Source organism: Petaurus breviceps, unplaced genomic scaffold, assembly GCF_028583685.1.
Source record: "Petaurus breviceps papuanus isolate PSGF00001 unplaced genomic scaffold, PetGlider_PUasm1.0 208, whole genome shotgun sequence".
Taxonomy (NCBI): Eukaryota; Metazoa; Chordata; class Mammalia; order Diprotodontia; family Petauridae; genus Petaurus; species Petaurus breviceps.
In genome coordinates this window covers 26,500,447-26,518,095 of record NW_027185852.1, presented here as the reverse complement: position 1 = coordinate 26,518,095, position 17,649 = coordinate 26,500,447, and the positions used below count along the sequence as shown (strand labels likewise).

General features: G+C 45.9%; 1 protein-coding gene across 1 annotated transcript in view; it reads right to left on the bottom strand.

Moving 5' to 3' along the window:
* Positions 1-17,649, bottom strand: part of LOC138165203 (cytosolic carboxypeptidase 6-like) — an 826,089-nt gene that overhangs the window by 433,214 nt on the left and 375,226 nt on the right. The window lies entirely within an intron of this gene.

Genomic DNA, 17,649 nt, shown 5'->3' with positions numbered 1-17,649 from the left:
ATTATTCTGTCATCCCTCATCCTCATGGACAGCTCACATCTCTCCTGGTCAGTTTAAATAATATCCAAGTTGAAAGGAAAATGCCAACCTTCCCAAGAAAATTCCCTAAACAAATAAAATCATAAATCCAGTCCCAACCCTTTTATCAAAGAAATCATGGACAAGATATTGTTATTTTACAATAAGTAAATATTGGCATATTATACTGCCTATGCATGATAAAAAGTTCACTGTTTGATGGGATAATACATCATCTGGGAAACGCAGTACAGTCACAATTACCTTCCTTAGCTGCCACCCCCTTTGCCCCAAGAAGCTTGGTCCTGGCTGCACCTGGTAACTTTCTCCACAATGTGAACCAGCTTCCAGGTCCGAGCCCTTTGGGCCACTCGAGTCAGTTCTGTGGCAATGATAGAGGATGCAGTTCTGCAGGGACAGATGCTATCCTCCTTGCTGGAGGAAGCCAACCACAGCATCCCTTGTGAGACCCTCTGCCCTGAGAACTGGTTTGTTTGCTGAGCAGAGGCAAGGTTGAAGGGGAGAGGAGGAACTGGTGCCAAGAAAACATTGCTGCTCAACCTAGAAACACTAGAAGAAAATCTGCTGATGGAGGGGACTGGAGGCAAGAAACAGCATGACAGGTACAAGCTCTAACCTGGTACATCACCAGGATCAGGGACATTTCCCCAGACACACAGAGGAGGGGAAGGCTCAAGGATCTTCTCGATGACTCAGGTGATATCAATGTCATTCAATGCTTATTTATTAAATGCCTACTGTGGTCAAGGCCTTGTTCTCAGGGCTGAAAGACTGGATGGGACAAAGCCTCCCCCTGCCACAGAGCTACTGATCTACTGTTGCACAGGACACATAATAAACGACCCCAAAACAAAATGAAACATGGTCCAAACTGTCCAAAATGCTCTCCTGAAGACCACACAGATTGTACTCAACTCAGAGAGATCTGGGAAGGCTTCAAGGAGAAGGGGACCCTGGATCTGGGTCTCAAAGGATGGTCAGGGTTTTTTTTTTAATTAATGTATTTTTTGTTTAAAACATTCTGTTCCACAAGCTTTTGAGTTTTAAATTTTTCCCCTTCTCTCCCTTCCACACTCCCCAAGATGGTGTGCAATGTGATAATGGCTCAAAATATACATCCATATCAAACATATAATCACATTAGGCATGTTATAAAGAAGAATTATAACCAATGGAATGAATCACAAGAAAGAAGAAACAAAACAAAACAAAAAGGAGAGAGCAAATAGTCTGCTTGCTCTACATTCAGACTCCGTAATTCTTTCTCTGGATTTGGATAACATTTTCCACCACAAGTCTTTTGGAGTTGTTTTAGATCCTTGCATTGCTAAGAAAAACAAAGTCTATCAAAGTTGGTCATTGTACAATATTACTGTTACTGTATACAATGTTCTCCTGGTTCTGCTCACTTCACCCAGCATCAGTTCAAAAAAGGCTTTCCAGATTTTTCTGAAATCTGCCTGCTTGTCATTTCTTAAAGCACAATAATATTCCATTACGTTGATGTATTACAACTTGTTCAGCCATTCCCCAATTGATGGACATGCCATCAATTTCCAATGCTTTGCCACCACAAAAAGAGTTGCAAAATTTTTTACAATGTAGGTCCTTTTCCCATTTTTATGATAGGTCAAAGAGTATGCAATATTTTTTTTGGTCTTTAATTGAGGTTTATTTAATTTTGTTGTTTTCCTTTTTTTAAATTAAATTTTATGATTATTTTTAGTTTACATCATTCATTTCCACAAGATTTTGAGTTCCAAATTTTCTCCCCATGTTTCCCCCACCCAACACCCCAAAATAGCGATCCCACTGTATATCCCCTCCCCAATCTGTTCTCTCCTACATCCTCTCCCATCCCCCCTCTGAATTTCCAGTAGGGCAAGATGGATCTCTATATCCCAGTGCCTATATATCTTATTTCCCAGTTTCATGTAAAAAAAATAATATATTTTTTAAATGTTTGATTTTTAAAACGTTGAATTCCAGATTCTTTCCCTTCCTCCCTCATTGCCCACCCTTACTGGGAAGATAAGCAATTCAATATAGGTTGTACATGTGTAGCTATACGAAACATTTCCATAGTGGATATATTGTGAAAGGCTGACTATATTACCCTGCATCCTATCCCACCCACCATTTGTTCTATTCTCTACATTGACCTTGTCCCTTTTCAAAAGTGTGAGCTTCTAACTTCCCTCCCCTTTAACCTGCCCTCCCCTCCATCATCCTCCCTCTCATCCCCTTCCCCCCTACTCTCCTGTAGGGTGAGATACCCTACTTAGTGTGTATGTCATTCCCTCCCTAAGCCAAATTCAATGAGAGTAAGGTTGACCCATTCCCTTTTGCCTTCCTGTTTTTCCCCTCCATTGTAACAGTTTTCCCTTGCCTCTTTTATGTGAGATAATTTACCCCATTCTGTCTCAGCCTATTTCCTCTCATTATATTCCTCTCTTACCTCTCAATTTCAACTTTTAAATACCATTCCATCCTATTCAATTGGCCCTGAGCCCTCTGTCTATGTATACCTGTACGCATATATACACACACTCACATATGTATTCATACACCCATATACCCTCCTATATAGACATATATGTATGCATACATATATACACATTTACATTCTCTTCAACTATTCTCATACTGAGAAAAGTTTCTTAAGTTATAATTATCATTTTTCCATGTAGGAATGTAAATAGTTCAACTTTGATGAGTTCCTTATGATTTCTTTTCCCTGTTTACCTTCTCATGCTTCTCTTGCTTCTTGTATCTGAATGTCAAATTTTCTATTCAATTCTGGTTTTTTTTTATCAAGAATGCTTGAAAGTCCTCTATTCCATTGAATGACCATATTTCCCCCTGAAACATGATACTCAGTTTTGCTGAGTAGGTGATTTTTGGTTTTAATTCCAGCTCTTTTAACCTCCGGAATATCATATTGCAAGCCCTTCGATCTCTCAGTGTAGAAGGTACCAGATCCTGTGATATCCTGATTGTGTTTCCACAATATTCAAATTGTTTCCTCTTGGCTGCTTGTAATATTTTCTCCTTGATCTGGGAACCCCGGAACCTGGCTATAATATTCTAAGAGTTTTCTTTTGGGGATCTTTTTCAAGAGGTGATTGGTGTATTCTTTCAGCCTCTATTTTGCCCTCTGGTTCTAAAACATCAGGGCAATTTTCCTTGAGAATTTCTTAAAGGATGATTTCTAAGTTCTTTTTTTGATCATGGCTTTCAGGTAGTCCAATAATTTTTAAATTATCTCTCCTGGATCTATTTTCCAGATCAGTGGTTTTTCCAATGAGATATTTCACATTGCCTTGTATTTTTTCATTTGTTTGGATCTGTTTAATAGTATCTTGATGTCTCATAAAGTCACTAGCTTCCATTTGCTCCAATCTAATTCTGAAGGAATGAATCTCTTCAGTGAGCTTTTGAGGTTCTTTTTCCATCTGGCAAATTCGGCTTTTTAAGGCATTCTTCTCCTCATTGGCCTTTTGAGCCTCTTTTGACATTTGAGTTAGTCTATTTTTTTAAGGTGTTATTTTCTTCAGTCAGGTTGTTGACTCTTTTTTCATGAATTTTGCATCATTCTCATTTCTCTTCCCAATTTTTCCTCCACTTCTCTTATTTGGTTTTCAAAATCCTTCTTAAGCTCCTCTATGGCCCGTAACCAATTCACATTTTTCTTGGAAGCTTTTGGCATGGGAGCTCTGACTTCATTGTCTTCCTCCTGTTCCATGCTTTGATCCTTTTTGTCCCAAAAATAGGAATCTAAAGTCAGATTACCGTGCTTGCTTTGCTTCCTTTGCTTGCTCATGTTGCCATTCAATTACTTGACTTTTGAGCTTTTTGCCACAGTAGAACTCTGCTTCTAGAGGGGAGAGCTTTATCCCAAATCGCTGGGATTTTCTCAGCTGCCAGAGCTATTAGTTAGCTGCCCTCTCTGAATCCTCCACACACTCTGGAACCTGATCACACACCCCAGGACCTCCACCCTAGATAACAATCCAGATCCAAGTAGGTTAAAGGAAGAGAGATTACCCCTTAGAATTATCACTTGGTCCCCCTATAATCTGCAGGCCAAGAGCTCTGAAGCAGCCACAAGGAGGTGGCCACCACACCTCAGCCACTTCTGCCTCCAGGGGCAGAGGCCAGACTGCCCTCCCAAACCCCCTGTTCCCAAAGTCCACACTGACCTCTCACTTTGTCTTTGGTATTTATGGGTTGGTGATTCTGGAGACTGCCACTGCTGCTGGTGATCCACTCTTTGGAAGTCCCTCTAGCTGTGGCTGGTCGTGGTTGCCCTGGGCTAAAACTACAAGCTCACATGGGACTGGGCTCTGCTCCCAGCATGCTTCAATGGACCCTTCCTGCTGGCCTTCCGGCTTGCCTTCAGCAGGAGATTTGTTTCCCTCTGTCACTTTGTGGATTCTGTAGCCCTATAGTTTGTTTAGAGTCATTTTTATAGGTATTTGAGGTGGTTATGGGGGGAGCACATGGAGTTTTCCTGCTTCTATGCCACCATCTTGGCTCTACCCCCTGCAACATTATTTATAGCCCATTGGGCATAGTTCCAAATTGCTCTCCAGAATGGTTGGATCAGTTTACAACTCCACCAACAATGCATTAGTGTTCCAATTTTCCCAATCTTCTCCAGCATTTATAATTCTCCTATTTTTTCATGTCAGCAAATTTGACAGGTGTGACATGACAGTTGCTTTGATTTGTATTTCTCTAATCAATAGATTTAGAGCCTTTTTCATATGGCTATAGATAGCTTTAATTTCTTCCTCTGAAAACTAATGGGCAGCATTATAAGTCACTGTACATAGTAGATACTTGATAAATAGCCATTTAATTTTATTGTACCTATCACCCACATGCTGGCCCTAAAATGTCAGTAATACTAAAATAAAGAACAAAATGAAAACCTGACCCTGGGCACCCTGACTCCCAGTCTATGCTGCCTTCTAATTGGTCACACTGTGCCATGAGATAGCTGCTCATGAGCTCATAATTTTCCACTGGGCGCCCTCAGGACCTTGGTCCCTTGTAGGGATGGGGGGGGGTCCCTGTAGTATCACAGAGTCCAGGAATCTTGGCTCTACAAGGGGTTTCAGAAGCTCTCCAGAAGAAGAGCATATCCTGCTCTAATGTAAAGTGGGAATTCCGTCTACACCCAGGACAATGAAAAGAAAAATGAGTCTTAGATTCAAGGATTTAAGTTCAAATCTGGCATAATTCATGCCACCTTGTAACTCTGGGCCTCAGTTTCTTCTCCTGTAAATGAAGCTATTGGAAAAGATGTCTCTGAGGTTCCTTCAAGCTCCAGATCTAGGTTCTTAAAATGAAATTCAACCCGGATGAATGGGAAGTGCTTTCCATAGGCTCAGTCCCTCCAACAGAAGGAAGAGATGTGACTTGACAGGAGATAATACAATACAAAATCAGAAGTCTTAGAAGCCCCCTACAAGCCAAGAGGCTGAGCACAGACTCTCTGAGTTGCCAAGGACCTCAGCGGCATCTGGTCCAAGCAGGGCCTGAACAGGAATCTACTCCAGAACATCTCCCACAGCTGGTCCCTGGTCTTTTGCTCAGTCACCTTGTGGGGGTGCCCCCAGTCTCTGGAGATAGCTCATCTACCCTGGGACAGCTCTCACTCTTAGGTGGCGTTGTTGCACATAGCACGGTGCCTGGCACATGGGAAGTACTTAATACAGATCTTCAACTGAACTGAATAAAATTGTTTGGCTGACATCTTGACCAAATCACCACTGCCCTCTGGGGTCAAGCCAAACAAAGCTAGTCTCTCCTGCCTGGGACAGCCCTTCAGATGCCCAAATAGAGCTAGAATGTCCAAACCCAGGTTAAACCCCATCTTTTGTCTAGAAGAGGACTAGACCACAAACACAGTGAATTAGGCTACACCACATTACATGATAAGCATATTAGAGAAAGGGATACAAAAGGTTATGGAGTCATTACTTACAGAGAAGGAGGGCAGATTTCCCAGAGGGGAGACCATTGAGTTGCATTCTCAGTGTGGGAGTCAAGTTTGCCAGGCTAATAGAGGCTGTGTGCCCTCATGGAGCTGGGTCCAGGGGAACTAAGCATAGCCACTGATGACCCTACACAGGACCATTTTACAAGAGACCCCAAGAGTCTCACAAGCATAGCCTAAGCAGCCCAGATGCCAAATCCCAAGGGAGAGTACCCAGGGCCACACAGGCCTCTGCAGGCCCACATCCAAAGACAACAGAAGCCATTGCCCTGTAGACAGGCTCCACAGAGAGACAGTTCTTCCCCCTTGGCCATCATTCATCCTTAATTCCCTATGTCCCTTCCATGCCGACCTCATTTATCACAGAAAAATAAATCCTAGGAAACTTCCTGGCCACTGTTCTCAGGCCAGATGCCTAAATACAGGAGTAAGGATGACAAGAAGAAAAATGCCCCTGTCCAGACAGATTTCTAAGGTTTACAGAATACCTGACAGCTAAAAGTCGGTGCAGTTGGGCTAAGACCAGGACAGATGAGGAAGCTGAGACAGAGAAGCTGAATGATAGAGAAAACAAGGAATTAAATGGGCTAACATGTATAGAGAGCTTTGCAAGCCATGTGTGTTCACACGCATGTGTATATATGTACATGCACACATGTGCATATGTACATGTATGTACATGTGTGCGTGCGTGTGTGTGTGTGTGTGTAAGCTCTATTTGTTGTCACTCTCCTCCTATCTACCTGACCACTCTTTCTTATCTTCCATTGCTGGGTCATCAGCCATCTCATACCCCCTGAACAAGACTGTCCTGAGCCCTCTTCTCACCAGCTTTACTTTTTATCTTATTCTTGGGAGGACGATAACTCCTTGCATGTCCAGACCTTATCCTTCTCTTGAGCTCCTAGCATATATCACCACTGCCTGCTGGATATATCCCTATGGATGTTCATAGCACTAATAACTGTAAAAATGCACATTAAGACAACTCAGGTTCCACATCATACCCATCAGATTGGCAAAGCTGACAAGAAAGGAAAACGCCAAATGCTGGAGGGGCTGTAGGAAAACAGGCACATTTATGCCCTGTTGGTGGATCTCCAAACTGGTCTCAGTCATTCTGGAAAGCAATTTAGAACTCTACCTCCAAATCTCTTAAACTGTGCCTATTCTTCAGCCAGGTGAGAACACTACCAGACCTAATCCCCAAAGAGATTAAATGAAGAGGGAAAGGACCCACATGTACAAAAATATTATAGCACCTCTTTTCATGGTGGCAAAGAGCTGGAAACTGAGGGGATGCCCATCAACTGGGGAGTGGCTGAAAAAGTTGTGATAAAGGAATGTGATGGAATATTATTGTACTGCAAGAAATGATGAAGGGGGTAGTTTCAGAAAAATCTGGGTAGACTTGTACAAACTGATGCAAAGTGAAATGAGAACAAGGAGAATAATTTATATAGAAACAACAATGTCACAAAGACAAACAACTCTGAAAGACTTGGGAATTCTGGCCAACAAATAACCAATCACAATATCCAGAGGACTCATGATGACACATGCTACCTACCTCCTGCTGAAACACAGCTTTCTGGATATGACCAATTTGGGAATTTGTTTCATTAGACTGTAACAGGAGTTTTGTTTGTCTTGCTTTGTCGATGGGGCTGGGGGTGGGATTGTGAGGTAAGAGGAGAGAAAGTTCATTTGAAAACAAAATAAATTTTAAAAAAATCTTCCCCCAGAACCAACCCCTCCCAAAACTTACCATTCTGGTCAAGGACAACACCATCCTGAGTCAGTCACCAAGGTTTACAGCTTCAGAGTTACCTCAACCTCTCTCTCTCTCTCTCTCTCTCAACTTCCCATGTCCAGTGAGTCACAAAATCCAGTTGTTTACATTCCCACAGCACCTCTTCATATGCCTCTACTCACATGCAGAGAATGAACTAATTAGGCCCGGATCACCACTGCCAAAGCCTCTAATCAGGCTCCTTGCTTCCACTCCAGCTGATCCCCCACAGATCAGCCAACATCATCTTCCTACAGAGAAGGTTTGATGAGGTCACTCTCCCAAAAGCTCCAGAAAAACAGGTGAATGCCTCATCCTGGCCTCTGAAGCCCCCCACAACCTGGCTTCCACCAACTCCTTTCCCTGACTCATTGCTCTTTATATGCATCAAGCACTCTCCATTCCAACCCCAACAGCCCACTTGGCATTCTCCCACCTTCATACCTCCCTGCAGCCTTTCTTTCCCTCATTCTTGGGACACACTCTGTCCTCTCCTCTACCTCTTAGAATCCCTAGCTCCCATCAAATGACCTTTCCTGACTTGGCCCAGCAGGATGCAGGGCCAGGGTGTGGACAAAGTCCCTAAGACCACAGCCCTGAAAGGACACGTGAAGGTACATGACTGTTCTTATTCTTCACACCTCCAGTCTTTCTTCTGTAGGCACTGCCTCATTTTAACTGATGAAAATGTGATCTGTGCTCATGCCCTGGAGCTGCAGAAAGAGAATTTTCACCCATAAGAGCCTTCAGTTCTTTGTCCCTTGGTTTCCCAAAGTCTAGTGGCTGCATTAAACCTCCTTACAGATGACTGCTGGTTGATACACACATTCTCCACTGAGGCTCCTTGGCTCTGTTAGCAGCATGGCTAGTCTCTCCACCAGCACAGAGCATAACACCTGCAAAAACTCAATGGAGGTTACTCAGCTAAACCATGGGAGCTCCTGGGGCTGCCCTGAGGATGTGGATGAGACAGAGAGTGCCCGGAGAAAGGCACAAGGACAGTGACAGCCCTTGAGTTCACGTCCCATGAGAAGATGTTCCTGGGAACACTGAGCTTGGAGGAGACTCAGGGCCATCTTCATGTGACTGTCACACAGAAGGGGTCTAGCCCAGGTCTGTTCATTCCCACGGGGTAGAACTAGAAGCACAAGGGGTGAACTGCAGGCAGAGATGGACATTTGATGTTAGCAAAGACAGACACACAACTCTTCAACACTGAGAGCGTCCCCAGGTGGAAGGGGCTTCCTCAGGAGGTGGCAGGGGCCCCTCCTCAGAGGACGCCACACATGCTGGACCATTTGCCAGCTGTGCTATGATGAGAATAACTTTCATGCATGGGTTGGACTCAAAGTGAATGGGGTCCCTTCCAACTCTCCCTTGCCATGATTCAGGAAACTTCTTGGCATAGAAGTTTGGATCTGCCAGAGCTCCCCATTTGGGGCCTCAGCCTTGGAGAGCCCAGAGGCTGTGCCATTCCATGATAAGACTTCAGGAAAGAGCTTGAGCTTAAGAGCAAGTGGCATTTCCAAAGCACTTTCAAGTCTGCATAGCCCTTTATACCCATTATTCTATCATCACAACAACCAGGTTAGAGTTAAGCCGAGATCAGTACAGTGACTTGTCCACAGTAATGCAGTTCATCCTGCTCTGAGGTCAGTCCTCGGTCTACCATACTATGTGTGGCAGCAAGCACCCCAAGCGTCCTCGGGGTGGCTGCCCATACAGGTTCTTGGATCTGCTTTGATAAAGGAAAGCAACTCAAAATGGGTTAACAAGCTTACTTTAATCAGTCAGACATATATCGTTTACCTTGTTCAGGAGAAAAGGTCAGCACCCCGAACTTCAAAGTATACAGGCAGAATTATCAAGACAGAAACAGATCAAGTAGACAGATTTCCAAACTGTCCAACCATTACATCCATACCCAGTCAACATCTGGGTTTCCACATCTGGGTTTTTCAAAGCCGGGGGGGCCCTGGACAACGGCTTCCCAGAATACAGATCAAATCACAGAGCACTTCTCAAAGTGAGCCCCCAAAACAAAGCTACACATCAGGGCTTATATAGCCTTCTCCTGGCTCAGAGAATGTAACAACCTTTTGGACCCACTGGCCAATCAAAAAGTATCTACTGAAAAACAAGCCTCCCACCCCAGGCTTCAGGTGTACTTTAGCCTAGGGGCAGGGAAGATCTTCCAAATTTGCATTCCCATCACACTATGCTACCCCTCTTTAACAGAAGTGCTTGATATCAATAACTTGATTTTTCATAATATCGCAAACATTTCAAAAGTCTTTCCAAGCTCATCTAACAGAGCTTCACAACAGCCTGGTGATGGGGCAAAGCAGGAATGACTGTGCCCATTCCACAGATGAAGAACTGTATCACTAATGTGACTTGCAGCTGCTGTGGAGGTATAAGACCAGTAACACCAGCACACAGAAGGGCTGCTAGCACAGGTTCTTTGATCTGCTTTTCTAAAGGAAAGTCGGCTTCAAAGGGGTCGACAATTTCACTTTAATTAAACAATGCAGATAGATAAGTAGAAAGAAGTGAGTATCCAAGAAGGAATCCAACAGTCAGGGTTCCAACTGTCTAAACAAAGTAATAGGCACCTAATCACCAGACCAGGGAGCACTGACATCTGAGTTTACAAAGCCTGGGGCCCCTTAACAATGGCTACCCAGAATCTCATCTGGCCACATTACAAAGACCTCAGGTGAACATTCTTCCCATGAGTGAGCCCCCAAGCAAAACACCAACCTCCCAGAACAGACAGATATAGATATAGATGATAACAGATATAGATATAGATATATAGATAGTTTTGACTAATAGGCTCAGAACCAGAAAGCATCACAACCCATGTGACTTAATGTCTAATTGGCTCAGTACCAAAAGGTGTCAAAGCCTTCCTGCAAGCAAGCCTCCCCATAAGCAAGCTTCCCCTAAGGCAATATAAATCTCCCTGAATATGGGCTCTTGGTGACTCAGGACGTATCACAGCTGTGAACTGAGCTGGAGCTCAAAGCAGCAAGACATCCGTGATTGAAATACCTGTGAACCCTGGGAACACAATCCATGTTGCAAGGAGAAAAGGAAACTCATGTTGTCACATAGGCCTATTAGTGGATGGGGAAGATCTTATTTTCCATTAACCCTACAGGAACTGAGGCTAGGAAGGGAGTCATAACTTGCCTAAAATTACACAGGTAGGAATATCACATGATCACCAACCTTCAAGGTACATGGGCAGAGCTCAGATGAGGCCCATGAGTGCAGCTTCTGATAAAAAACACCAGGACTTGTCTCATTACAAGATGAAAAATACAGGTGAAGGGGGATGTGGGGGAGGAGAAGGGGAAAATTCATTTTTCAAAGTCTTTAATTTCTTCCCTTGAAGTGGTGCTCCCAAGGTGGCGGCCTGCCATGCCTGCCCTGAGTCCCTGCTCTGAATCTTAAACATGAACTGAAGCTCCTTGTCTTACAGATGAGAAAACTGAGTCCCAGAGAGGAAAAGGCATTTATGTGTCCCAAGCTACATGGCTAGCAAATGACAGAATAGGGCTAACCGTCCAGTCTTCCATTCTTCCTCCTACAACAATCACTCTGTCATCCTTATCACAATTATGGGTTGTAATTTATTTCTTTCTTAAAAAATAAGGCTGAGTTATGGAATCTCTGAGTCAAAGTCTTATAAACACTTTAGCCACTTTGCTTGCATGATTCCAAACTGCTTTCCAAAATGGTGGTACCGATTCACAACCAGTATAATCCACCAACAATGCATCAGTGTGGTCTTTCTTCTCACTACTGCTCCCACACCAACTATTCCCATCTTTTGTCATCCTTGCCAACTTGTGGGGTGTGAGGTGAAACCTCAAGGCTGTTTTAATTTGTGTGTATCTTAGTTATATGAAACATTCTTCCATATGGTTGTTCTTCCTTTGACAAGTGTTTACTCATATCATCTGACCATTTCAATGACATATATGTTGTCGGTACAGAAGGTTTTTAGTTTTATGGAATCAAAATGATCTGTTTTCTCTTTTGTGATGCCTCTATCCTTTGTGTGGTTAAGAGGGCATGTCCCACTCAGAGCTGGGAAAGGCACATAAGCTGCTTCTCTGGTGATTTGTGTATATAGCATGATCCTGGCTGTTAAAGGCACGTGTTCACTTAGCATGTATTACGGAATATGGCACCAAGTGTCGGTCTGATTTCTGCCAGGCTGCTCTCCAGTTTTCCCAAAAGTTTTTATAGGGAGCTCTCAGCTAAGTAATTTCTGCTGGCTGGGCTCCTGAGCTCCACTGTAGCTCATCCTCCCTTGTCTAGTCTCCTGCACTGATCTGCCTACAGCGTTTTTTACACTAACAGTTGATGCTGGAGATCTGAGGACACGGCTGCTTTCCCTTCCCTCTGAGCCTTCCATTTCCTTGTCCTCTTCCCTCCTCTCCCCGCCCCAGCTTCCCTCCCTTCCTTCAAATGCCAGGTAAAATGCCACCTCCCCCAAGAAGCCTTCCCAGATCTTTCTCGATCATGGCGCCTCCAGCTGCCAGAGAGTATACACTCCATGAGGATGGCTTTTGCCTGTCTTCTTATCTCCAGTACTTGACACAGGACCTGGCCAGTCAGCACTGAACAAATATTTACTGACCGACTTTAACACTTGGTACAGTAGCTGGCACAAAGTAAGGACTTCAGCAGTTAGGGGGAACGGTGGAGAGACTTGGTATGAGGAAGACCTGAGTTCAAAATCTGCCTCACACCCTTCCTTGGATGTGTGACCTTAGGCCACTCATTTAAATCCTCAGCCTCCATTTCCTACATCAGTGGATCACTGTAAAGCTCAAATAAGATAAGGATGTAAAGTGCTCTGGAAACCTTCAAAAGCTAAAGCAATGTTCGCTATTCTGCTGATCTAGGGGTAAATTCTTGCTGACTGAGAAAGAAAGCCAAGGCCCAGAAAAGACCAATGACCACAATGACCATGACAGCAGCAGTCACCATGCTCGCCTCACCAGGTAAGACTCCAAGCAGCCCTGAAAAGCAGGGCCTACAGAGAGTCTCATCTCTGCTTGACAGAACAAGCCAACACCCAAAGGTCTGAAGCGGAAAAGCTAAGTCGGGCTCCTGCATGAACCAAACACGGAGCCAAAGGGCCCTGATTTCCCTTCCAGACTCCTTATCCCCATTTCACAGATGAGGTATTGAAGCGGTTGCATAGCTAATACAAGCAGAGGCAGCAGCAGAGCCCTGTCTTCAGACTTAAGGCCAGTGCTTGCTCCCCTGGGATGGAAAGCAAAGCCTCCTTGACTGCACTTCCCATCTGAGGAGTTGGCTTTCCAGGTCACTCTGGTGAGAGGAAGGAGGCCATCATGGTCCCCAAGGCAAACAGGGCCCTCTGTCCCATTACTTCACTCAAAGAGACTAAGAAGAAAAAAGCATAGTGGCCCAAGCTGAGACCCACACTGAGGACAGTGTTTGCCAAAAATGCCTTTTTCCTCCCTGTGGACCTACTGAACCTCTTCTCTGATCAGCAGCCAGAGGAACAAGGGGGAGAAGTTGCAAAGCAGCAAATTTAGGCTTGAGGTCAGGGGAAAACACTTGCTAGCACATAGAGCTTACCTAACAGTGGAATGGGCCAAGATTCAGATCTAGAGAGGTCTTCAGGCAGAGACAGGAGGAGGGCTTGGGGGGAAGCTTCTTGGTCTAGCATCGGGGGGACTGAGTCAGCCCAGGGGCCCTGACAAGGGCCAAACACAATGCTGTAAAATTCCTTTCTACAGAGGGACAAGAAAGAGCATAGGCCTGTGTCACAACCTCTCTCACCTTCCCCTCCATGGGAATGTTGATCATGGGCTGTCCCCATATATCTGCCCTGGAAGCTTTACTGGCTTTCCTCTGGCTCTGTCTGTCATCCCACAGCACTGACACAGCCTGTGGCTTGATCACCTGTCTGTCTGTCATTGTTCATTGTTTTCTACTGGAGCGGCTCACCTTCTCTTCTAGGTGCCCATGCAACCAATGGTAACTCTCAGACAAGGCAAAGGCTCTCCTGAAATCAAGCTTCTCTTGTAGCTCAACTTGGTGAGCTCCCTTCTTGTGGTCAAAGCCAGTGACATTCCCATGGCCAGCACCAAGGGAGGAGCTCCCTGCTGCATGCACCTGAAGCCGGTCCAGAGAACACCTGCTCCTAGCATGCACTCACCTCTCTCCCCGGGAGGAGAGCACCCAGAATCTACTTTTGGAACCCACCTGCCCAGAAGCTGCCCCTCCTTGGGACAGCAGGTGGTGCCATTAGGCAGAGAGCACCATTTGTGGGGTTCGGTAGCTATTGTTAGCAGCTAACAGATTCAGGAGCTATTCTGAGATGGTAGATTTACATGGAACAGGTAACTTTCTGGTGCTTCAGAGGAATGAGGCCACAAGCAAGGAGAGTGCTTCTTCTTTGGCTGAGGGCGAAGTTCTACCTCACCCGTGATGGAGGGGACATGAGGCAGCAGAGGAGAAGCTCTGCTTTGAATACAGACCCAGCGGAGGCCTGGTGACCTGGCTGTCTGAGGACCAGCCTAGGTAAGGAGAGATCTAGCCTCCACAGAGAAGCTAGTGCAGGAAGGCCCCAAATGAGATGTGGAGGGTCTGTGGTTGGCATTGGGAGAAAGAAAGAAACCTCGATCTAGAGTTGGAAGGTCCTCAGGGGTCATCGCAAGCAACTCCTTAGTCTTACAGATGAGAAAACTGAGGCCAAGAGAAGTCCCTTATCCAAGGTTATCCATGGGGTTGTGAATACAGAGACAGAAGGGTCCTCAGAGGCCACCTATTCTCCTTCATTTTACAGATGAAGTAACTGAGGCCCAGATATGAGAAGTCCCCGACCTGAGATCACACACAGGGTCAGAGCCTAGAGGCTGTCAGAGGCCACTCGGTCACCCCTGGCTTTAGAGCAGAGGATGCTGAGGCCAGATTGGAAAGGGCTCTGGCAGAAGCCAGGCTCAGTATTTCTGTTTTTTCACCCAGTCCTCACATGGTCTAGACCGCAGTGACCCCATTGGTCTACAGGGTGTGTGGGCCAATGGAGAGTGTGCTCAATGGCCATGAAGATCTTGGCTCCCGATGTGGCTGTGGCAGCCAGGGTATCTAGGGGTGTCTGCAAGACCCCTCCCAGCAGCTAGCCAGAGTGTCTTCACCCTCCCAGGAGGGAGTGAGGGCTCCCACTGAGGGGTGATGCTGACGGCCAGCTGAGGCCAGGCGTCCCACACTCTCCTCTTCCCTTCATTTCCCAGGCACTGCCACAATGTTTGGCTATGGCTACCTCTGTTCTCAAGCCCTGCATCAGCTGGCTTGTTTGCCATCCTGGCTCCCACTGCCCAGGCAAGCAGGCTGCTCTCTTCTGGCCTCCTCTGCCAAGGTGCCTCCCCTCTCCACTGTGGCTGCCTGGTATATGCCAGCTTCCCCCTTCTTCGAGGGGCTCTTGGAGGGCTTGGATTTGTATTCCCAACCCTCAGCAAAGTGTCTGGGACACAGTAAGTGTTTAATACACGCTTGCTGACAGACCCACTGATTGCTTGGGTAAAAGGAGATATATATATATATATATATATATAATAGCATTTCTATAGCATTTTAAAATTTGGAAAGTTATACATGTTACCTCATTCGATCCCCACAACAACCCAGGGAGGCAGGAGCTATCATTATCCTCAATTTACAGAGAAGGAAACTGAGGCAGACAGAGTGACGGGACCTGCCCAGGTTCCATGGCTAGGAAGTGTCAGAGGCTGGATTTGAACTCAGGTTTTCCTTACTCTAGAACTGGCGCTCTGTGCCTTGTGCTGCCCCCAGCAGCCTCTCCATCAGTGGGGGTTTAGTACTGTGATATTCTGAATGTACTAAGAAGTGTAGATTGGGATCTGGAAACTGACTCCTTCATTTTGCAGAGGAGGGAAGAAAGTAAACTGAGGCCCACTTCCCAGCTGAGGAAGACGTCCAAGGCCTCACAGAGAGGACTCGCAGCCGCCGGCCTGAGCCCAGCGTTCAGCTGCCCCTACAGCTCTATGGGCCTGTGCCAGGTGCCACCCAGGACACAGCAGGAGGACCAAGACATGTAGCCCTGGGACTGGTGTCAGTGGGCCAGAGGCAGAGAGCCCAAGGCCGAGTACCTGCTAATAACTAGCAGGGACTGATCATTAATGGGTGTTAGTCATCAGCGACTATCGTAGCCTTTCAAGGTTCTCGAAGCACTTTACAGATATCATCTCACTTGATCTTCCCAGCAAGCCTAGGAGACAAGTGCTATCATCATCCCCATTTCACAGATAGAAAAACTGAGGCTGAAAGCCATCTGGGAGGAGCTGGACGACAACCTGCAAGGGAGCAGACCCAAGGGGAAAGAAGGCGCCACCCACGGCTGGCCATTCCAGTCTTGCCTGCAGCTGCTTTTCTAGAGTCCCATTGACGTTGAGAGGAGCTCAGTCCAGAAAAGCAAGTGCTCAGGAAAAGAGGTTAGATTTTATACTAGCGCTGTGATCATTGATGCTGGCTATGTTCAAAATAAAGCAACCAGAATCATGCTCTACCTTTAAAATGTGCAAATAAACTCTGTTAACAGCCACAGAATCCTGCTCGTGAATCAGGGGCAGTCTATACCCAGGGACACAGTACAGTTGTGTATCTGTACATGCATACATAAATGTCTCTCCATCTGTCAAATGGGAATAATAGCAAACATCCCCCAAACCAAGACCCTCTGCCCCATCACATCTGCACAAGAACTTTAGGAAGGAAGCTGAAGGGGGCCACTGAGGACCCGGGTGCCCAGGGCTGACCCAGTCATTCAATTCTAACGCTGTGGAACAGCAGACAGGCAGCTGCACTCAGAATCTCACTGCTGACATGTCAGAGCTGTGTGACCCTGGCCCAGTCATGTCACCTGTCTCAGTCTTGTAAAATGAGAGTGTTGGAGAAGAGGAACTCCAAGGCCCCTTCCAGGCCTAATTCTGTAATCCTATAATCCCGTTACCTGTAGGAGCTTGGACAAATCACAGAACTTCCCCAGTCACAGAAGAACAGCTCGAGGGTTAGAAGAGGCCTTGTCTAGTCCACCCTCCACATCCAGAACCCATCTGGGACAAGCAAGAACTTAGAAAAGCAAGTAGGAAACCTTGGCCAAGTAAAGGACGATCTGAGAAACCCAAGATTCCCAAGAGAAATAAGAACACATACTTTCTCTCTGCCTCTGATGGAATGTCTCCTCTGAGAACCTCCCCGGTGCAGGAAGGACCCAAGCCTGCTGCCTTCTTCCTCCCAGACTGCGACCTCAACATCCTTCTGAAGCCTCACTCCAGAGTTCCAATTCACCCACTGGAACTTCCCTGCATCCTCACGGCCTTTCCCTAAGAAGGAGATGCACAAACAGAAACACAGACCCACCCAGAAGAACGTCGAGGCCCAAAGACCATCTGGCCTGTTTGAGGTCATCAGGCCAATCCTCCTATTCTGACGTGTCCCAGCCCCCATATTGTCTAGCTGCTTCCAGGCACTCCTTCCTACTCCCCAAAGTCAGGAGCCCCTGAACCCTGGCACAGCAGGGGGATGAGGCACCCTTGTCCACATATGTACACACCCAACTTTAGGGTGAGGATAGTACATTTCTTAGCTGGGTCCCTTCTCTTCAAATACAACTTCCATTATCTCTTAGAAATATCTGTGATTCCTCCTTAGAGGAAGAAAGGAGAAGGTGACTGAATGGGGCATTTACCAACATGTGGGGCTTATGAGCTCACAAACAAAACCTGTAGAGAATAAAATC